Here is a 24246-nt window from a genome sequence, read left to right as displayed (position 1 = left end):
CCCGGCCACCAACCCTTTGGTCCCACGATGTCGCAGATGTATCAATGTGCCTCTATAAAAACTGGGCGAGAATAGATGCAGCAGATGGCACATATTAACCTCACAGTCGGCCAACTCTGCGTACTTCGCCAGCATCAGAAAAACTCTGTATAAATAAGGGGAGAGCTGCGTCGGGCAGGCGTTGAAAAAGCAGCAAAACTCCTCCGCTAATGGGGGAGAGGAAGAGAATAACCAACTAGGAACGGATAAACATAGAAAGCGCAATATCCGGGTCGGTGAACCTGTACTATGTTGCCTCCAACCGGAACAATTTCGATGTGAGAAGGAATATGATATTTGGACCGGAGGTCGGCTTTTGATACGGCCCCGTCTCAGAAAGCTCCTGAGCAGGAGCGGGAGCAGGTTCCTTTGGGAAGTCATTTCTGACCGAAGGATTTTTGGGAACCACCTCCTCCACTGTGGGGAAGCTTTCTTCCTCCTCAACCATGGATTCCTCACCGCCGGGAGGAATGGCCACCGATAAAGGAGTGGCATCAGAGACTCTGTCGTGAATATGAGGGGAATTTGACATATTTCCGTAGTAAAGCGTGTACAACAAAGTCAGAGAAAGAAGATATTAACCGAGAAAGAAATCAGGGACTGGAATTGAAGCAGCTGTAAAAAATCGGAAGTGGAGATCAGAAAAGAAGAACAAAGAAGAACAATATGCATACAAAAGGGGAAATGCTGAAACTTTCGAAAATGAAACCCCTCTCCTCTATTTATAGGGTTGGGTAACACTAGAATCGAGGCAAAGAGCCGTCAGTGGCACCAAAATTGAAGTGACAGAAGCACAAACACTGCACTGGGAAGACGCGTAACGATGACGCGCGTGGCATGACATCATCCTACATCAGCCACACCAACTGCATGACAACGCCGCCAATTCGACCTCGGCCGATTCGATTCAATCGTCACGACCAAATTTCCTCAGAACGCTTGCAGACAGAATCTGCTCATCGAGGACGTCTAAGATCACGACCTCAACAAGCGGAGGAACTAATTGTATTGGTAAAAATTTGGATTGGAATTAATAACTACAAATAGATGTGGTCGAGGATTAAGCCGACTAGGGTATAATGGCGAGGAGTCGTCTTAACAAGGATTAGTGTCGAGGTCAAAGTGTACGAAGCAACATTAGAATAAGTTTAGAATAGAAAGAAGGAATATTCCATTGGATATTCTTTCGGTTGTACTTTTTATGGTTTCTTAGGAATATCCCCTATAAATAGGAAGAGATAAAGAACAAAAAGGGGATCTTCACTTTTGGGATAAGAACACATTGTAAAGTGTCATGACCTGGATTTCCCACCTTCGGGAATCGTGATGGCGCCTAATCGTGAAAGCTAGGCAAGCCGACAGTTATAGTTTTACCACAGTGATTATTAATCAAACGAAAATAGATAATAGTTAAAATAAAACAAATATGAAATGCGGAAGTGATATAGCAATCCAACAATCCTAACACATAACTACCCCAATCATCTGGTGTCACAATCCACGAACGACTAAGATTTATTACAAATATAAATCTGAAAGAAGTACAACTGTTCTCGAAATAGAAGAGACAGGAGAAACTAAAACGGGGAAAGGGGACTTCAGGCTCTGCGAACGCCACCAGATCTACCTTGGTCTCCCTGGACTGAGGGCAGCAACCTCAAAGCTACTCACAACGTCCGACATCGAAATCTGCACAAAAAGTGCAGAGTGCAGTATCAGTACAACCGACCCCATGTACTGGTAAGTTTCGAGCCTAACCTCGGCGAAGTAGTGCCGAGGCTAGAACACGACAACCATATAAACTTGTGCAGTTAAATCATATACAAACAGAACATAATAACAGAAAAATAACAGATGAAGATGGGAAGGGGAACATGCTGCGGGGAATATCAAGTTCTGACAGTAGTTCAACAGAAAAGCATAATAAACACCATATTTGTATCAACAGGAATAATGAAATAGTAACACGTGCACGGCATCACCCTTCGTGCTTTTACTCTCGTCGTCACAATAAGAAACAACAAAAACGGCACGGCATCACCCTTCGTGCATTAACACTCACTCACAATATCATGCACGACATCATTCTTCGTGTTTTACACTCATCCTCACCCAAACAGTAGAAATAATACATCCCGGCAAAGGAATTAACAATAACCAATTTCATTTCAACAATTAACTTCACAAAGTAACTCTCAACTTGAGTCAATACTCAACAATATCATAAAACTTGCTCAATATAGAGAAACATCATTTTAAGCATGAACACTACATGATAAGAGACATAATGGTCACATTATAAGACTCGCTTGCATGCTCAACATCAACGTATAGATACTCGTCACCGTGCCTATACATCGAACTCAATACTAACACATAGCAAATAAGACAACAACTCCTATTCCCTCAAGCTAATGTTAGACCAAACACTTACCTCGATTCCACGGCCAAAATCAAGCCTCAATTATCGCTTTACCTCTCGGTTACACTTCCAATCCGCTTGAATCTAGTCATAATTTACATAATAGCATCAATAAATGCTAAATAACCAATTCTAATGCATGAGTATAGATTTCCCAATGTTTTCCCCAAAAAGTCAAAAATTGACCCCGGGTCCGCTTAGTCAAAACTCGAAGTTCGAACCAAAATCCGATTACCCAATCACCCATGAACCCAAATATGCAATTGATTTTAAAACCCAACCTCAATTTGAGGTCCAAATACCCAATTTTCGAAAATCCTAATTTCTACCCAAGAACACCCAATTTCCCGTGAAAAACCCTAGATTTTGGGATGAATCATGTAAAAAGATGAAATAGATTGAAGAAAAAGAGTTAAGATTCATTTACCTATGCTTTGGGAAGAACTTGCTCTAGGAAAATCGCCCTTTGGAGTTTAGGTTTTGAAATTTTGAAGAATGAAGTGAAAATCCTGACTAAGTGATGTTTTGATTAGTTGCAGATGTCGCAATTGCGAGACAGGCTTCGCAAATGCGAACCTGCTGCAATGTCTGCTTCTGTCGCAATGGTGACGAGTATCTATACGTTGATGTTGAGTATGCAAGTGAGTCTTATAATGTGACCATTATGTCTCTTATCATGTACTGTTCATGCTTAAAATGATGTTTCTCTATATTGAGCAAGTTTTATGATATTGTTGAGTATTTGATCATTGTTGAGTATTGACTCAAGTTGAGAGTTACTTTGTGAAGTAGCTTTGAGGTTGCTGCCTTCAGTCCAGGGAGACCAAGGTAGATCTGCTGGCGTTCGCAGAGCCTGAAGTCCCCTTTCCCCGTTTTAGTTTCTCCTGTCTCTTCTATTTCGAGAACAATTGTACTTCTTTCAGATTTATATTTGTAGTAAAATCTTAGTCTTTCGTGGATTGTGACACTAGATCATTGGGGTAGTTATGTATTAGGATTGTTGGATTGCTATATCACTTCCGCATTTCATAGTTGTTTTGTTTTAACTGTTATTTTTTTTCCGTTTGATTAATAATAATTGTGGTAAAACCATAACTGTCGGCTTGCCTAGCTTTCACGATTAGGCGTCATCACGATTCCCGAAGGTGGGAAATCCGGGTCGTGACAAGTTGGTATCAGAGCCTGCAACAAAATACCAGATGCAACAGAAATTTTTTCAAGTCCCAAAACACTCCGTGGCCTATCCAAAACTCACTCGAGCCTTCGGGGCTCCAAACCAAACATGCACACAAGTCTAAAAACATCATACGGACTTGCTCGTGCGATCAAATCGCCAAAATAACATCTTAAACAACGAATTTGACACCAAAACTCATGAAATTCTCAAGATAGTTCAAAATTTCCATTTTCTCAACCAAGGGTCCGATTTATATCAAATCTCTTCCGTTTCTCACCAAATTTTATAGATAAGGCTTAAATATTATAACGGACCTATATTGGGCTCCTTAACCAAAATACGGGCCCGATACCATCAAGTTCCAACACTATTCAATTTCTAAAAACCTTTATATTTTCCAGCAAATAATTTTCTTTTAAATTTTTTTTTCTCGGGCTAGGGACCTCGGAATTCGATTCCGGTCATACGCCCAAGTCCCATATTTTACTACGGACCCTACGGGACCGTCAAATCACGGGTCCGGGTCCGTTAACCAAAAATATTGACCGAAGTCAACTTTAATCCATTTTAAAGGCCAAATTCAATATTTTTCTTAAATTTCACATAAAAGCTTTCCGGAAACGCGCCCGGACTGCGCATGCAAATCGAGGGAAAAGAAAATGAGGTTTTCAAGGCATCAAAACCCGGATTCAGGTTCTAAAACAAAAGATGACCCTTTGGGTCATCACATAAAGGTTGGCTACAGAGAATATACAAAGCTTGTCTTGTCCACTGATTCCATTATTCTACATACTCCTATATCTTTTACTCACAAGATCCAAGGATCTCTTGTCTACCTTCATTTTATATTGTCCCCACGTTGTTGTCAGGAAGGAGAATCATACAAGTCATCTAATATTTGGGTGACAAATTCCTTCTTATTACATTTATTGCCATTATCTATATTCCTTGCAAGCTTTCTTTATTGCATTCATTGACAATCATTGAGCACTCTTAATTGGAATTCAATATTATCGGACAAGATTCTACATCGTTGATGCTTTAAGTCTTCATATCTAGCATTTATTATATTTAACTAGGATTCACTCCCTATTTTCTTATTAATTGTTTTAAGAAAAGGTTTTAACACTTTTTTGGTAAAACAGTAGGCTTATTTTTGTTATTGACTATTCAAATCCTTAGACTTTTTAAATTTAGGATAATTAATTCTTATTTATTGATCAATCTAGAGACTTCATTTTTCTATTTATTCTTTTATTATTTTCTTTCTTTTGGAGCATACAGGTTTTTACGGGAAAAGTGCACGGTTAGCCACTAATAACACATGTATTTACTTTTAAGCCACTGTTTAAAATGTCTTTAGTCTTTAGCCACTGCTTTAATAAACTTTAACTGCCCGGACGAAAATACCTGTCACGACCCAATTTCCATCCCGGTCGTGATGGCGCCTCTCGTGAAGACAAGGCCAGCCAACTAACCCAAATACTTTCACTTTAACAATTATTAAACATAAATGAATAGATAAATACAGCTTAACGACAATAATAACTAGTATTTACAACCCAACACAACCCGACCGGGGTGTCACAACTCACGAGCATCTAAGACGTAGGAACATGACTACAGGGTCATATATATATAAAATGAAATCTGGAATCCAAAAGATGAAGTCCGGTGCCGCGAATGCTGGCGGTCACCTTGCTCAGCTACATTAGTATTACCTTCAGTCCGCTAATAACCAGCTACCGGGTAAACAATACCTGCAACTGCACGCGAGGTGCAGGGAGTAAAGTGAGTACTTCCAACTCAGTGAGTAATAAGAGTAAATAATAACTGAGAGACAAGAAATCACGTAAGTGCACTCCTTCATGCTATATAGGACGGTACAACCCTTTGAGAAAACAGTAAAACCGTGAAAAATCCTTTAGAAAATATCTGACTCAGTTTAAAAAACCTCTTTTTAAAATATCTTTTTCCAACAGTCAAACAAATGAATGCGTAATCAGATAGTGCAAGTCCGCACATAAGTCAGCCCCTCGGGCACAGCACTCCACTAACAATTAACACCAGGGCGTCTGGTAAACAGTGCAAGATGTAGCATGAATGCCAATGAAATGAGAGTGCTGAATGTCATGACACGTATTACAAACAGGAACCACTGCATGAATGCAATGCAATGCATATGACTGCTGCGGCGTGCAGCCCGATCCATTTGGGTACCCGCGCTCACTGTGGGGGTTCAGACTCCGGAGGGGCTCCTACAGCCCAAGCGAATATCATCATAGCATCGCTGGGGCGTGCAACCCGACCATCCTCAGTCCAGAACATGCAAATGAGCCACTCGGGCAAATGTCAAGTAATATCTTTTAACTCAAAACATCAGAAAAATGCAATTTAAGTCTTTAAACTTTAACAATATGACTGCACATTTCAAAACAGGGTTTAACTCAGGACTGAAATCATTTAATATGCTAAGTGTCATGAAAACAGTGATAATAATCCCTAAAGGATTCAAATAATCGGCACGAAGCCCAAAACATGGCAATCAACCCAAATCACGATAGCATCAAGTAGGTTTCAGTCAATTACGCAGTAAAATCAATAACCGGGACGGACCAAGTCACAATCCCCAACGGTGCTCTACCCCACGCTCATACCTGGCGTGCAAGTCACCACAATACAGCACTATGATGTGCAAATCCGGGGTTTCAAACCCTTAGGATATCATTTACAAGTATTACTCACCTTGAACCGGTGAAATCTCTAGCTCTCGACGCCTTTGCCCCTCAAACCGGCCTCCACGCGCGTCGAATCTAACCAAAATCAGAGCGAATACATTACGATATGCCAAGGGAACAATACCCAATCGAAAACAACCAAGAAATAGCAGAAATCTCGAAACTAGCAAAACCCGAGCGCCGGGCCCGCTTCTCGAAAAATTACGAAATTCACATCACCGGATTCCTCGTCTCGCCACGAGTCCATACATATAAAATTCACCAAAATCGGAGTTCGTTTGACCCTCCAAATTCCATTTTCACATCATAATTCTCAAACCCTAACTTACCCCATTTTTACCCTTTAATTCCTTAGGTTTTCAGTGTTAATTCATGTTTATACACAATAATAACATAATCTAAGCCCAAGAATCCATACCTGATGATAGCCCTCGAAACCCTCTTCAAAAATTGCCCAAAATCTCCTTAGTCCGAAGTCCAAAATGTTGTTCTTTCAAAACTTCGCGAAGATGATTAATTTCACTTAACTGCCAGGCATTTCGCTTCTGCGGATCCAGTACCGCTTTTGCGGCTTTCGCTTATGCGGTCAACGTCCGCTTTTGCGGACCTTTCACTTAAGGCAACCTTCCGCTTCTGCGGTCCCCAATCGCATCTGCGGGACCGCTTAAGCGATCCAATGTTCCGCTTCTGCGGAACCTGACCAGGGTTCCAAATTCCGCTCCTGCGAGGTCTAGCTCGCTTCTGCGAAGCCGCCTATGCGGTCCTCCTTCCGCTCCTGCAGAATCTGACAAGGGCCAAGACTTCCACTTCTGCGCATCTTCCAATCGCTTCAGCAAGACCGCACCTGCGGTCCCATAACCGCAGGTGCGAAACCAACAGATACCAGCAAGGTTGAACCTGCAATTAACTCCAAAAACCTTCCGTTTAACCACCCGAATTCACCCCGAGGCCCCCGGGACCTCAACCAAAAACACCAACACATCCTAATACCTTATTCAAACTTGTTCCAATCCTCAAAACATTTCAAACAACGCTAAAACCATCAAATCACATCGGATTCAAGCCTAAGTTTCTTAAAAAATTCCGAATTACGCATTCGATCAAAAACCAGACCAAACGATGTCCGAATGACCTGAAATTTTACACACATATCCAAAATCACCTAACGAAGCTATAGCAACTCTCGAAATTCCATTCCGACCCTCGGATCAAAATCTCACCTATCAACCGGAGTTCGCCAAAATACTAACTTCGCCAATTCAAGCCTAATTCTACACCGGACCTCCAAAATCAATTCCGATCGCACTCCTAAGTCACAAATCATTTCCCGAAGCTAACCGAATCACCGGAAATCACATCCGAGCCTTCTAACTCATAAGTCAACGTCCGGTTGACTTTTCCAACTTAGGCCTTCCTTAAAGAGACTAAGTGTCTCATTTCTTATCAAAACCAATCCAAATCAACTCTAACACACCACATACCGATAACGAAACATAAAGAAGCATAAAATGGGAGAAACGAAGCAGTAATACATGAGACGACGGGTCGGGTCGTCACAATACCCTTCTACTCATGTCCTTAACTTTTGAACTTAACTTCAAGACTTCAGGACTACATTTCCTTAACTTTTGAACTTGTAACTCTAAGTTTAGGACTTCAGGACTACATGTTCTTAACTTTTGAACTTGGAACTCTAAGTTCAGGACTTCAGGACTACTGTCACGCCCCAACATTGGGAGGTGTGGCTGGCACCCGATGCCGCACTAGCCCGAGCGAACTACTCTGAAACTCATTCATTCCTTTTGTAACTATCATGGGCCAACATGGCCATAACTCGTAATGTACAATTGTAAGTGGACAACATTGTATCACTGAACCATTTTTCTTAAAACATGAATACATATGGGACGTCAAGGCCTCTAACATACTGTACAAAATGAACCTCTTTCTACAAAGCCTCTAAGATTATTTGACATCAAATGGGACAGGGTACCGACCTACCCATAAGTCTGAAGTAAAACTCTGACGCGATGGCTCATAGATTCGGCTGCACTCCGTATGAGGTGGAGTCCTACCGATCCTTCGCTGAATGCTAACCTCGTCTACAATGAGGGTTCATCAAATTGATTACTTATACCTGCAAGCATGAATGCATCGTCCAAAACAAAAGGTCGTCAGTACGAACAATGTACCGAGTATGTAAGGCATGTAAATTGATATATAAAGGACATGAAAGAAACATGGAGTACATGACTCAACCTGTAAGTCTGGATAACTCTGTATATCATTTAATACTTATAGTGTCATGCATATGCGTATGAATGTCATGTCGTGCATAGGTACATGTGTTCATAACATCATCAAGCCTCTGAGGGCATCCCATCATATCATCTCAGCCACTGTGGGCAAAATCATCATCGTCACGCATCTGATGGCGTCCCATCATATTCTCGGCCACTGTGGAAAAATCATCAATATATACCAGCTGATGAGGTGGTGGTGCGTATATAACTCCATAACCTTTTTCCATATTCTATATACATATATATGCATATATACGCGTATATAATACCGCCTGAGTCATGGGTAAATGCACATGTGAATGAATGCAATGCATGAGACCATTAAATGCACATAAAATCTTTCGGAATGTCATAAGACCATTATGCCTTTGATTAATATCATGAAATAAACATTCCCAACTTGTGTATTTTCTGAGACCCATGAACATATGATTAAATAATAAGACATAGGAGAATTCAAGAACATAGGCACCTCTAATACTTCTATGAATAACGTCATTTATGGAAGTTGCTCATTTTCTCGTTTCGGTTGTATCGTATGGATCATGCCAAAAGAAAGAAGGGATAGCCTTAACATACCTGAATATAGTGGTGAAGCACAATTTCGTATTGCTCCTTTAGACTAGCAAAGAACACTAATTCGTCAACCCTACCGTAGCTGCATGCAATGTAAAGACACGCAGCCTCAACTTGCTCTTTCCTACGCCCCTTTGTGTAATTCTTCTCAACTGCTATCGCATAGAAGGCCAAGGCTCTGGACGAGCTATTGAATCACCACCATCAATTCCTAATGCATAAGCCATACTCTCTATATCACTATATGCAGATTAATCTATATAACAAGCCTTGTCAGTGTATTGCTAGAATAGCTACATAAATTAGCAACTTTAAGTGCAGTGTAGCACTTGTCCCATTACAAAACCTCTTTCTTGACATATCAGTATATCAGGACAGCGTTGCCACCAATCAAATTCAAGAGTACACGACCGCTGCTAACAATAACAATGATCAGCCTCTTTGCACACAAGACCATAAACCATCAAGAAAATTTAGAAAAGCTCAACCCGGTAGTTTGCCACAAAGAATTTAGTTTTTCACAATTAATTTAGTAAATTACGATTTTTGCACTTGGCACCCAACTGGGTATAAATGAAGTTTACCCTTACTAAAATTTTTAGATAAAGAATTTTGCTTTGTCAATTTCGGTACAGAAAGCATTTATGTTTTACAATTAGCCATCATCTAACAGCCACTCACACCCGATGTCATGGCTTAGTCACCCTTATGATCATCTAACTTGACATACATTCTTAGGAAATCATTTGAAATAACTGCTGATCCAACAGCATCCTGCAAACGAACATGGCCAAAAAGAACAAATAGTTCCCAAAACAGTGTCAAGCCAAACTATCCAGGGCAGAGAATGCAACTAATCATCACTGTACTACATTGAACCAAACATATATATAAACCACCTTTCTACAAAGTGGCTAGAATAATATAGTGTGCTTTAACGGAAGAATTTTGCAAATACACATCAACCAACAATGGCAACTCTACCTACTACGTCATGTACAAAATAATGTTGCAATTCGTCCAGTTACCAACTCAAGATTTTGTTTATCAATCAATATGTAGTACAGTTCTTGTTCGACAATGCTTAACGCAGGCTATACCAAATACCAAGCTTTCCTTCTAAGGTGACACCTAGCCTCACAACATAATTAGTCACTTTAAATGTCCACACATGCTGCCACGTTATGGGGTGGGGGTGGGAAATTAATCTTATCCAATAAGCAATTAATTAATTAAGTAATATCCCACTATCCAGTAATTAATCAATTACCCGCATAATTAAGAATTGTCTCAAATTATTTAAAATTATACTTATTTTTCATACACTTTATACACCGTACTATTACGGTCATGTGGTACCCTGTAAAATAAATTCATACATATATTATTATTCCATTAAACTATCCATGTAAAAATACATATATTTTCTTAACTTCTAATTTTCCTAATCTCATATAAAGAGTACAAATATTCGTACACTTAATTCTTAAAGTGGTAAAAAAAAAAAAAAATAACCTTCTTTTCTTGTGAAAAAAATAATTCATATCTTTACAATAAAGAAAATCTCATAAACTTTTCTCATATTATGTATATAATTTAAAACATATACAAAAGTAGTAAAATTAATAACTATATAAAATTATATGTTTCAAACCATTTTTTTTACAAAGATGTTCCACTCAATATATATATATATATATATATATATATATATATATATATATATATATATACGTTATCAAGGTTGTTAAACTTACGGGCATAACAACTGCATGTCCTTAACTTTTGAACTTAACTTCAGGACTTCAGAACTACATATCCTTAACTTTTGAACTTGTAACTGTAAGTTCAGGACCTATTGTTCTTAATTTTTGGGCTTCTTAGCCTAAGTTCAGGACCTATTGTCCTTAACTTTTGGGCTTGTTAGTCTAAGTTCAGGACTTCAGGACATATTCCTTAACTTTTAAACTTGTAACTGTAAGTTCAGGACCTATTGTCCTTAACTTTTGAGCTTGTTAGTCTAAGTTCAGGACCAAGTGTCCTTAACTTTTGAACTTGTAATTCTAAGTTCATGACCAAGTGTCCTTAACTTTTGAACTTGGAACTCGAAGTTCAGGACCAAGTGTCCTTAACTTTTGAGCAGTGGTACCTTGAGATTTTATCTTTTAAAAGCAAAAGAAAAAGGACAACCCCATCCAAAAACTTTTTTTTCTAGTACCCGTATAAAAACTAATCTTCTCATCAAGGACATGACAGAATGTGCCCTGTTAATTAAAACTCGACACCAATACAATTATGCGTATGCGCACACAAGCTCTAAATTTTTCTTATATAAACAATAGCTTGAAGATAATCAATACGGTAAAGTTTGAGTTCAAGAGCACAACTAATTATCAACAACAAAAAAGAAGAGAAAAGTGCTTTTTCTTGACTGAGAATTTCAACTTTGAGAAAAGCTTTCGAATTTTGTTGCTGACGACGAAGCCATCTCAATCGGAGTTCCGAGTTCAAAGAGACGCGAGGGTTTGAGAAGAAAAGCAATGGAAGAAAGGGTAAAAATATCTTTTCATATTAATTTTAATAGAGTAGTGCCTATTTTTGCTCAACATTAGAATTGCTGGATAAAAAATAAATATCACCTTCAATAGTGGCTACCACACGCCATTTTTACGGTTTTTACAACGGATTTGAGCCGCATTCTGAAAATAGTTGAATGTATCTTCAAATTGCTGTCAGTTAACAAGTCTTGTGATAAGGGTGTCTAACGGGTGGGCCGGGCCGGGCTGGGTAGGAAAATTTAGGAACCGTACGGGTTGCGGTCCGGGCCGGTTACGGGTTGGGGCTTACCGGGTTTAACGGGTTCTGATTCATCGGGGTAAAAAATAAACCGTAAGGGTTACGGGTTCAAGGGGCCGGGTTAGTGTAATTTTTAATTTTTTTTTTTTTGTATTTTGTTTTTGTATAACTATTGTAAGTTATATTAATATAAAGTAAAAATATAAAGAATACAACGAAGATGGAAAAAAATTGCACTTATAAATTGCAAGTGCTACATTTATTTCAAAATTCAAACTTACAAATTGAAAGGTTTGCATTTAACAACAAGTAAATTAATGAAAAAAGAGTAAATTCAAAGTCCCCATTATTAAAAAAAAATATAATAATAATATTAATAATAAGTTAGCCGTTACACCGATCTGGGCCGGTTAACCGGTTGAACAGTAAAAACCGTTGACCGGGTTTGACCGGTCCGGTTAACCGGTAGGAATTAAGTAGACTGACCAACCCCCTTACCCCTTTAACCAGCCCTACCCGGCCCCCTTCTACCGGTCCGGGCCGGTTTCGGTTTTAACCGGTCTGGGCCGGTCCGGGAACGGGTTGACCCGGCCCGTTAGACACCCATATCTTGTGAAATGCTTTCCCGCCTATTGGCAAAATGATGAAAATAATTAGGACATATGCCATGGTTTAAAGTAAACTTCATATTTCTATTTGTCTATTTTCTATCTCTCAGATATATAACATTGACTCAAATGTTCTAAACTGAACTATATGGTTTATTCACATTGTCGTTTATTTTTCTGTGGATGTCTAATGTAACCTATAATGTCGTCAATTGCACCATATCAGTTCATAATATCACATTTATAAGCAACAAAATATTGTTAATACTCGTACTATCTTTTCTTATTGTTGATTGTGTTGTCATTTAAGAATTTCTTGCAGAGGAAGTTGAAGGCTAAGCATTGTTTTCTTTGACCTTAATTTGTGCAGAGTTACCCTGGGTTCTGTGCGTGCTTCCTGATTCCTGCTTGGATGTTGAAGATAAGGTTTATGGATGAATGGAATTCCATGTGTCGATGAAATTACAAGTAATTACAGTTGAAAAATAAGATGAAAGAAAAATAAATAAATATTCTTCGGGCTGAGGCGCGGATATCTCGTTCTCTTTAAGGAGATTCAAGCCCACTGCGGTAGCATATTCACCGGTCCAGCAGTAATATTCTTGACTTGTTCCCTCCAGGATACAACAGCCCGACAACGTCGTATGACTCGAACAAACTCTAGAAAATTTGTTGAGTCCAAAGCTCCACCAAAATGAACACCTTCCTTCAACAAAAATAATATTCTCCTTTGCGGATAATAAGTTGGAGACTTAGATTTTCTCCTTCTCTTAACTCTCTTTTTCACAAATATCAACCATAACTTTTTCATTTACACCATAACACTTTTCTCATTCTCAACACAAAGAAGATACGCCATAATATATAGGTGTAGAATCTCTTCCTTGAAATAAATAATAAGATAGTTGGATAATAAAATAGTAGGAAATGGGTTGGTGGTTACAGAATTTAATCTTTAGTGGGTAATTAGTGGTAGATCATGGCATTAGTGGTTTCAAGAGTTACACCAAAATAATGACCACTTTCTTGCCAATTTATAACCACTATCTCACAAGAATTAATGCACTTTAATATTATAATTTTAATATTAAAATGCACTTGTTGGGTTTTTTGTATTTAATATATTAAATACATAAAAAAGGGTGAATGGGACATGGAGGGAAATAAAAATTTTGAGTGAAATTTAAGTTTCCCCCCTTGGCAAATGGACATTGTCCCATATTGGAAGAGGAAGAGGTTTTTTAAGGGTATATAAACAATTGCTCTTCTTCTAGCTCTTAAAGAGTTGAGAAGAAGGCAAGCCTCGCGTCGTCGTCGTCGCTCGCTCGGCTTCGGCTTCGGATTTGGATTCGGAAATAAATATTAATATTAAATCCTCTAATCCGTTTTTTTCTGTTTTGGTAACAGAAAATTAATTACCCTCTTCAATTTTTCCTCTTTATTGTTGAGTAAAAAGCCATTTATGTAATGGCATTTATGTTGTGGCCGTTTTGCATAAACGGCCATTCTGAGAGTTGCACCTCTTCAGATTTCAACCCAACTTTGGCTATAAATACAAGGCTATTCTGCTCAGAATTTCAATACGATTTTTTGAGTTTCTCCTCCTTCTTCTGCATACTTTTAGCATCAAACAAAGCAACAGTAAGTGTGATTTGCTAACGAACTTTGTGTTCGCTGAAACACTGGGGTTTGAAGTACCACTACACCAGTGTGTAATTCGTTCTATCCTGGGAGGAAATAATCCAAATCCCCTCCTAGTACCCAAGGTTATGGATTATTTCCTCCCAAGATAGAACGAATTACACACTTGTGTAGTGGTACTTCAAACCCCAGTGTTTCAGCGAACACAAAGTTCGGTAGCTAATCACACTTACTGTTGCTTTCTTTGAAGTTAAAACAATGCAGAAGAAGGAGGAGAAACTCAAAAATTCATATGGAAATTCAGAGAGAATGGACTTGTATTTATAGCCAATGTTAGGGTGAAATCTGAAGAGGTGCAACTCTTCAGAATGGCTGTTTATACAAAACGGTCATAGCATAAATGCCATAACANTTCGTTCTTACTATTACAAGCTTATCGGATACAAAAACACACTTAAAACCGTTCTTGACAAGAAGTCCAGCAGAGACTAAATTCTTCCTAATCTCGGGAACATGAAGGACGTTGTTCACCTTGCCAGAAGTCATCTTCAGAAAGATCTTCCCACATCCTTAAATCTTGGCGGTTGCAGCCTTTCCCATAGAAAGAGTCTCTTTGGGTCCAACAGGAGCATATGTTGCAAAGGCTTCCCTAACAGCACAAACATGGCAAGTGGCTCCAGAATCAATCCACCACTCCTTAGGATTTCCCACCAGGTTGCATTCAGAAAGCATAGCACACAAGTCATCAACATCTTCATGCTTTTCAACCATGTTTGCTTGACCCTTCTTCTTGTCTTTCTTCGGAGCACGACACTCTGTAGATTTGTGCACAGCTTTTCCGTTGAACCGCTTCTTGCTTGGGTTGCTTTTCGGTCCAGAAGCCTGCTTCCTCTTTCTCTTATTTTGAGAAGTATCCTCAACAGTGTTTGCCCCCATTATTGTTGAGTTTCCACGGCCTCTCTTTTCAGCAGCTTTGTTGTCCTCTTCGATTCTCAACCGAACAATGAGATCTTCAAGCGACATCTCCTTGCGTTTGTGTTTCAAGTAGTTTTTGAAGTCCTTCCACAAAGGAGGCAACTTCTCAATCATCGCTGCTACTTGGAATGCTTCATTGATGATAAGACCTTCAATGAAAATTCTGTCAGTAAAAATACTAATACTACTACTTTCAACATCAGTATTAATTCGATTTATACCTTCAGCAAGGAGATCGTGAATAATCACTTGCAATTCCTGGACTTGGGTAATAACAGACTTGCTATCTACCATTTTGTACTCCAAAAATTTAGCGGCAACAAATTTCTTCAACCCGGCATCTTCAGTTTTGTATTTCTTTTCAAGCGCAGTCCACAATTCTTTTGATGTCTCTGCCACTGTGGACATTAAACAAATCGTCCTCCAGTCCGCTAAGAACATAATTCTTGCACAGAAAATCAGAATGCTTCCACGCCTTAATCACGAGAAAGCATTCATTCTCTGGAGCTTCTTCGGGCAGAACAGGAACATCTTCCTTGATGAACTTCTGTAGACTTAAAGTAGCCAAGTAGAAGAACATCTTCTGCTGCCACCGCTTGAAATCAATCTCGAAATTTTTTTTGGATTTTTCCGCCGGTGCCAACGCCGGTGTTCGGCTTGTTGATGCATTGGCAGTCACCATTGGAACAGCCTGGTTCCCGTTATCATTAGTCATTTCTGTAAAAGAATGACACAAGCAAATGTTAAAATCACGTAGATTTTAATCTCCAACGGAGTAGAAAACCACAAAGGTTTTAATCTCCAGAACAGTGAATATAACACAAATACAGAATACAAATTTAAATTCCTTAAGCTTGTTAGTAAACTGTATTTGTAAACTAATTCTGGAAAAGATAAAATAACATATAAATAAAAAATATAAACGAAATAAAAAGTTAATCCGAGCCCACTGAATTCACAGTGTTTCCTTAAGGACCTAGTACCCAAGGTTATGGATTATTTTCTCCCAAGATAAAACGAATTACACACCAGTGTAGTGGTACTTCCAACCCCAGTGTTTCAGCGAACACAAAGTTCGGTAGCAAATCACACTTACTGTTGCTTTCTTTGAAGTTAAAACAATGCAGAAGAAGGAGGAGAAACTCAGAAAATCGTATGGAAATTCTGAGAGAATGGACTTGTATTTATAGCCAATGTTAGGGTGAAATCTGAAGAGGTGCAACTCTTCAGAATGGCTGTTTATGCAAAACGGCCATAGCATAAATGCCATAACATAAATGGCTATTTACTCAACAATAAACCGGGAGAATTGAAGAGGGTGGTTAATTTTCTGTTACAAAAACAGAAAAAGGAAAAATGGAAAACGGTTGGATTTATTATTAATATTATTGGATTTAATATTAATATTCTGTTATTAAAACGAATATTTAATAACATTTGTGTTAATATTTACTATTAACAAATAAAGTTGGTCCAAAAAATTAATCAATCAATCATTTGACCGAACCCGAAGCCGAGCTGAGCAAGCGACGACGGCGACGGCGCAAGGCTTGCCTTCTTCTCAATTCTTTAAGAGCTAGAAGAAGAGCAATTGCTTATATACCCATAAAAAACCTTTTCCTTTTCCAATATGGGACAATGTCCCTTTGTCAAGGAGGGAATCTCAAATGAAACTCAAATATTTCATTTTCCTTCCATTTCCCATTCACCATCTTTTAAGCATTAATATACTTAAAACCCACATGGACAATGCTATTCCAATGTTATGGACCATTTATATATGATGTAATTCAAAATTTATTATGGATCCATTAATATAAGAGAAAGTTAGAAAAATANAAAGGGTATAGCGCCACTTTTTATGGCGCTATATCAGTGTGTCAGATTTTTTTTTCCTTATTTAGAAATATTACTTACCTTAGTCTTCAATTACCAACTTGTGTTTGATAAAGAATTATGAGCTTCATGTATATATATTAGATGTTGAATCCTCTAACTTTTTCGTATGTTTACTTTTTTTATTTTTTGAATTCCCTTGTTGAAAACTCTGTTTCCGTCACTGCTGGCAATATATATGAGTTAATTCTAGCTTATACTTATATGTATATATATGGAATGTCTCATCTTATTATTCTTTTTTGTATTGGTTTTTGGGTGAAGAAAAGCAACAAGTCCGGAACCAAAATGTGGTTCTTTTGGACTCAAACTACGTAAATAGGTATAACGCCAGAAAATCTGGCGCTATACATTAACGGTGCAGTTACCATTAATGTATAGCGCCAGGTTTTCTGGCGTTATATATACTTTGGTAACATTTTTTTTTTTTACACCTATTTACGTAGTTTGAGTCCAAAAGAACCACATTTTGGTTCCGGACTCAGTGAAGTAGACTTATATTTTGATCTTCCCAAAAGGAAAGCATCACAAGAATCCAACCAGCAGTTCTATTCCTTCCCAAAAATAATACTACTAGTAGTAGTATTGTGTTGTTGATTTTCACTTAAAATCTTGAAAGGAAGACATGTGGCTAAGGATTTGTAGAAAATTAGAGTTTCTCACTGATATTTCACTACTCACAAGTCACAAGCAAAGCAAATCCGTGACTAATCTGATGTAACATGTAGTGGTACTGGAATTCTGCATTCTCTACATGTCTGGTACGAGATCTCTTCTAACTTTTACAACAGAGAGAAATAGACAACTTTTGAGGTTGCTCTCAATTCATTGACATGTATGTCTTTGCGGGGAGTACCTCTTTTTTCATTTTTGTGACATGTGATACTACTTTGGACGTTATCACATTATTGCTCTCTGTCCTCATTCTCCACTACCTTTTTCTTTATTCTAAAAATTTCGGAATGTTCGGCATGTGAATGATATTGCACGAAAAAAATAGAGGTGTTTGCTTGCGCAAACTCAAGTTTTGTGTTTTCCACGCACGCCCACAAAAAAAAAAGTTTGTCTGATCTGTTTCTAGAACTAAAAATTATTTTCAAACTCAGTTTTCTTTAATGAAAACTCCATTGTTAATGGCTTGTGGTTCAATAGTATTTAATATTTGTGTAAGAGGTCGTTTGGTAGAGTGCATTAGAGAAGATATTGCATGTATTAGCTTTGTGTATTTGTAATATCTTATTTGGTATACTTTTTCAACCTATGTATAACTAATACAAGCGTTAGTTATACACCCTATTATGTATTATCCTATGAATTGCTAATGCATAGGAAACCATGATATTAGTAATACCAAGGCTATTAGGGGTCGTTTGATAGGGTGTATAAGAATAGTACGGACTAAGGTGTATTAGTAATGCATGGATTAGTAATACATGTGTTAGTAATGCAGATATTATTTCTTATCTATTGTTTGGTGTGGTGTATTAAAATTATAATGCATTGCATAATTTTTTAAGCAAAATTGTTGTTTACAAAAATGCCCTCCCTATTCTCTAGTTTTAAGGGATTTTAAGGACAATTTTATCTTTAACCATACTAATGCATGTATTAATAGCCTTGGTATTACTAATGTCATGGTCTTCTATGCATCACTTATACATAGGATTATACCAAGTATGATGTATAACTAATACAAATATTAGTTATGTTGAATTCCACCATTGTTGAGTGGAAGAAGCTCACTGAAGGAATCCAAGAAGAAGAGGCAGTGGAGGGAAAGGCAATTATAACTAACTTTCTGAAAAATTGAAGCCAAATTACATACACCCCTATACACATATATATAGACTTTCACTACTACAACTGTCACTAACTTCTACAACTAACTCTTAACAAACTAATACAACTATACAACAACTATTAATCACGTATTAATTTCAACACGCACCCCCCTCCCCTCAAGCTAGGTGTGGTGAAAATGTTCAAAACACTTAGCTTGGACATTAAATGATAGTGTTGAGCAGTTCATAGTCCTTTAGTGAGCAAATCTGCTTCCTGTTCTTCTGTTGGCACATATGTTGGATGTATCAATCCTTGTTGCACATTTTCCCTTACGAAATGACAATCTATTTCTATATGTTTCGTTCTTTCATGAAATATTGGGTTATTGGCTATCTGCATAGTTGCTTTGATGTCTGTGTGAAGTTGGATTGGAGTCAAAATCTTTATTCTCAATTCTCTGAACATTCCTACTAACCAGATCAACTCAGACACAGTCAAGGCCATGCTTCTATACTCAAATTCTGCTGAACTTCTTGCCACTGTGGTCTGCTTCTTAGATTTCCAAGATATCAGTGATCCACCAAACTTCACAAGGTATCCGGTGACTGACTTTCTGGAGTTAGGACAACTTGCCCAGTCTGCATCACAATATGCACTAAGAGTCATGTCCCCAACTGCACTCGTAAGAATTCCAAGCCCAGACTCATTCTTCACATACCTCACTACTCTGTATGCTGCTTCCAGGCGAGATTGCTTGGGAGCTTGCAAAATTGACTCAGAGTTTGCACACTATAGGCAATGTCAGGTCTTGTCAAGGTTAAGTATAAAAGCTTTCCAATCAACCTCTAATAGCCCCTCACATCTGCCAGTGTTGGATCATGATCCAAGCGACAATATTCACCATACTCAACAGTTGTAAGTCTTTTATTTTTCTCCATTGGTGTAATAGCAGGCTTGGCACCAGACAATCCCAGTTCTGCTATAAGTTCTAGAACATATTTCCTTTGACATAGAAGAATTCCCTTTGCAGACCTGGACACTTCAATGCCTAGAAAGTATTTCAAGTTTCCTAGGTCTTTGATCTTGAAAGCCTTGTGTAGTGTGATCTTTGCCTCTTAAATCATTACAGTGTCATTGCCTGTAATGAGAAGATCATCAACATATACAATTAGAATGACCTGTTTTCCATTCTCCTCTTTGATGAACAAGCAATGATCATGTTTGCTTTGCATAAAACCTGCTGCTAATAAAGCCTCTGTGAGCTTCAAGTTCCATTGTCTTGATGCTTTCTTAAGTCCATATAGGGATTTAAGCAACCTGCAGCCCTTAGAATTCCCCCCTTGGCTGTTAAAACCAGGTGATAACTGCATGTAAACTTCTTCGTCGAGGTCACCTTGAAGAAATACATTGTAAACATCCATTTGAAAAAGTGGCCATTGATGCATAGCAGCCAATGCAATGACTGCTCTCACTGTGACCATTTTGACAACTGGAGAAAAAGTCTCCTGATAGTCTAGACCTTCTTGTTGGCTGTATCCCTTGGCAACAAGTCTTGTTTTGAATCTCTCAACTTCTCCATTGGATCTGTACTTAATTTTGTACACTCATCTGCACCCAATAGGTACCTTACCTTTAGGAATATCAACTATCTCCCAAAGTGTTGTTCAGAACCAAGGCATCCACTTCTGGCTTCATGGCTTCAACCCATCTTGGGTCCTTCATGGCTTTTATGTATGATGTAGGTTCTGTCTCCTATAAGGTAGCAGTCAAGTAACATTGATAAGTAGATGACAAGGCACTATAGTTCAGATAGTTGGATATTGGATATGTGCAGGTGGATGAGGATGCCCTATTGAGTGGACTGACATAGCCTTTCATCCAAATAGGTGGTTTGAAACCTCTATTGGATTTCCTGAGTTGTGCAACTTGAACTTCCTCAGTGACCTCATTAACTGGTATCTGCACACTATGATCAACTTCAACAACTGGTACTTGTTCATTATGATCTGGATCAACTCCTATGAAGTTGTTCCCTTGTTGCATCAATTCATGATTATGCACAATATCTTGGTTGGCTGCACCATGTCCTTCTCCTGACACATGTGGTTGTTGTTGATGCAAGAAATGGCCTTGTTCTCTTTATTTCAGCTCTAAGAACATAGGATCTTGTTGTGTATCATCCTTTCCCAGTTGAAAGGGAAAAATATCCTCCTTAAAAATGACATCTCTGCTGACAAAGAACTTTCTTCTCCTTAAGTCAAATAACTTGTATCCCTTCCGAGACACTGAATATCCCATGTGAACAGCATAATAGCTCTAGGAGAAAATTTGTCCACCTTTTCTGTCACTGTATCAAAACACAAACATCCAATAGTTCTTAGGTGTGTCATATTAGGTGATCTCTTATGGAAAACCTCATATGGAGATTTCCCTGCTAGAATTGAAGAAGGCAGTCGATTGATAAGGTATGCTGCAGTTAGTACACAATCTCCCCAGAATTGTAAAGGAATGCTGCCTTGAAATCTCAAAGCCCTTGCCACTTCCAGGACATGTCTATGCCTTCTTTCCACTACTCCATTTTGTTGTGGAGTGTGTGGACAGCTGTTTTGATGCAGAATACCATTATATGTCAAATAGTCTTTGCATTCATGACTAAAGAACTCTGCACCATTGTCAGTTCTTAATACTTTGACATTCCTGCCAAACTGTGTATATACCATTTTAAGAAAGGATTTTAACACAACAACAATATTACTTTTCAATTTCATTAGGAAGGCCCAAATCATCTTAGAATGATCATCAACAAGAGTCAAAAAGTATCTATTTCCATTATACGTAGGCACTCTATATGGATCCTAAATATCTACATGGATCAAATGAAAGATGTCTTCAGCTCTGTTGCTACTTAAAGGAAATGGTTTCCTTGTCTGCCTAGCTAAAGGACATACAGTACAATTATTGAGCTCACAATAAGAAAACTTCTTATTCTTAAGGAAATTTAACTGCTTCATGACTTTAACTGGCACATGCCCAAGTCTTCTATGCCAGGTAGTGAAGTCTGTTTGCATCCCCTTACAAGACAACTGCTGATCCTTTGTGCCATTTTGTTCTTGTTAGACCCTTTTAAGATCAGTAGATAAAGGCCACCCTTTTTCTTACCAATCCCCTTCACTCTCCCAGTGTATAGGTTCTGAAACACATAAAATATTGGGAAGAAATTAATTGAGCATTGCAACTCTTAAGTTAATTTTGACACAGACAACAGATTGTACTTAAAGTTACGCACACATAACACATCATGTATTACATCATGATCTGTAAGCTTGTAACTTCCTTTACAGATGACAGGCACAGTCTTACCATTTGGTAGGTTTATATTACCTCTCTTTGAGTCAGGTAATCCAGTCATTGTTTTCTACATTTCACTATTAGATGTCATATGATTAGTTGCACCAGTATCTACAATCCAGAAGTCAGCTAGGTTCTCTAGAGATTGTGAATTAGCATTACCTGCCATATTTGTTGCATGTTCTTCTGATTTATCCTTCTTTATCATCTTCATGATCTGGTTGTATTGCTCATTAGTAAAGAAGTCAAGCCTTCCTTGATTCATCCCTGCATTATCCTCATTTGCAGTTGCATTTTTACCAGAAGTGTTATCACTCACAACCATGTTAGCTTGCCTATACTGCTGTGATCTCTTCCCTTTGAAACCAGATGGATATCCAACCAACTTATAACAGGTTTCTCTTGTGTGTCCTTTGTTTCGACAATACTCACAATACAAATTATTGAACCTCTTAAACATTGATTGATTATCTCTAGAACTCATATGAGCTTTGGAATCATTCACTTCATTTGTCACATTAATATGCGAATTAGTCTCAAACACTCTTCTTTGATTTTCTTCATTTATTAACATTGCATAGGCACGACTGACAGAAGGTGATGGAGATTGAAGTAAAATTTGGCTTCTGATTGCATTATAAGACTCATTTAGACCCATTAAGAACTGAAAAAGTTTTTGCTTCTCCAAGTGTTCGATAAAATCCCTAATTCCAGCCGTAACAGGGAGGGAAGGAATCATGGAATTATATTCATCCCAAAGTGATTTCAATCTAGAATGATATACTGAAAATGTTAGATGTACCTTGAGAGATGGTAGATATCTCCCGTTGAAGGTTGTAGATCCTAGATCCATTAACTTTATCAAAACGATCCTGCAGATCCAGCTAAACTTCATGAGCATCACTAGCATATACAATTCCATTTACCAGATCTGGTGAAACCGTGTTCATAATCCATGTTAGTACAGTAGCATTCACTCGTTCCCACTCTTCCTCCAAATCGACTGTAAATTGAGCTTTTGTACAGCTCCCATCGATGAACCCTAGCTTGCGTTTTGCTCGCAATGCAATCACCATCGCCTTGCTCCAGACTGAATAGTTATCAGTTCCTTTGAGTTGTATCGATATGATGACGTTTCCAGGATTATCAGAAGGTCGCAAATACAGAGGATGACGAGGATTGTCGATGTCCAGATTCGCCATGGCTAATTCTCAGAAAATGGCTTCAAAAAATTGTACTGATGGTTTCAGAAGTTGAATTAGCTGATTAATCCCTAGCCTCGATCGATCTACTCGAGCTCTAATATTGTGTTGAATTCCACCATTGTTAGTGGAAGAAGCTCGCTGAAGGAATCGAAGAAGAAGAGGCAGTGGAGGGAAAGGCAGTTATAGCTAACTTTCTGAAAAATTGAAGCCAAATTACATACACCCCTATACACGTATATATAGACTTTCACTACTACAACTATCACTAACTTCTACAACTAACTCCTAACAAACTAATACAACTGTACAACAACTATTAATCACGTGTTAATTTCAACAAGTTATACACATATTAAAAAAATGTACCAAATAAGGTATTAGTAATGCATAGAGCTAATGCTTGCATTATTTATTCTAATACCTCCTACCAAACGAACCCTTAATGCATGCATTAGCATGATTAAAGATAAAATTATCATTAAAGTCTCTTAAAGCTAAAGAATATGGAAGGCATTTTTGTAAACAACTACTAATATTTTTAAATCTCTGCATAACTAATGCCTGCATTACTAACCCATGCATTACTAATCTCTGCATTATTAATACACCATATTCAATATTATTCTTATACACCCACCAAACAACCCCTAGGAGTTTTAAGTTCATGCAAAATCATCCGTTCCCATTTGGATATAGATTTTTTAAATTTTTTTAAAAACATTGTCTGTTCACGGAATTTG

Source organism: Nicotiana attenuata, chromosome 1 (assembly GCF_001879085.1).
Source record: "Nicotiana attenuata strain UT chromosome 1, NIATTr2, whole genome shotgun sequence".
In the NCBI taxonomy this organism is placed as follows: Eukaryota; Viridiplantae; Streptophyta; class Magnoliopsida; order Solanales; family Solanaceae; genus Nicotiana; species Nicotiana attenuata.
This window is presented reverse-complemented; position numbering follows the sequence as displayed.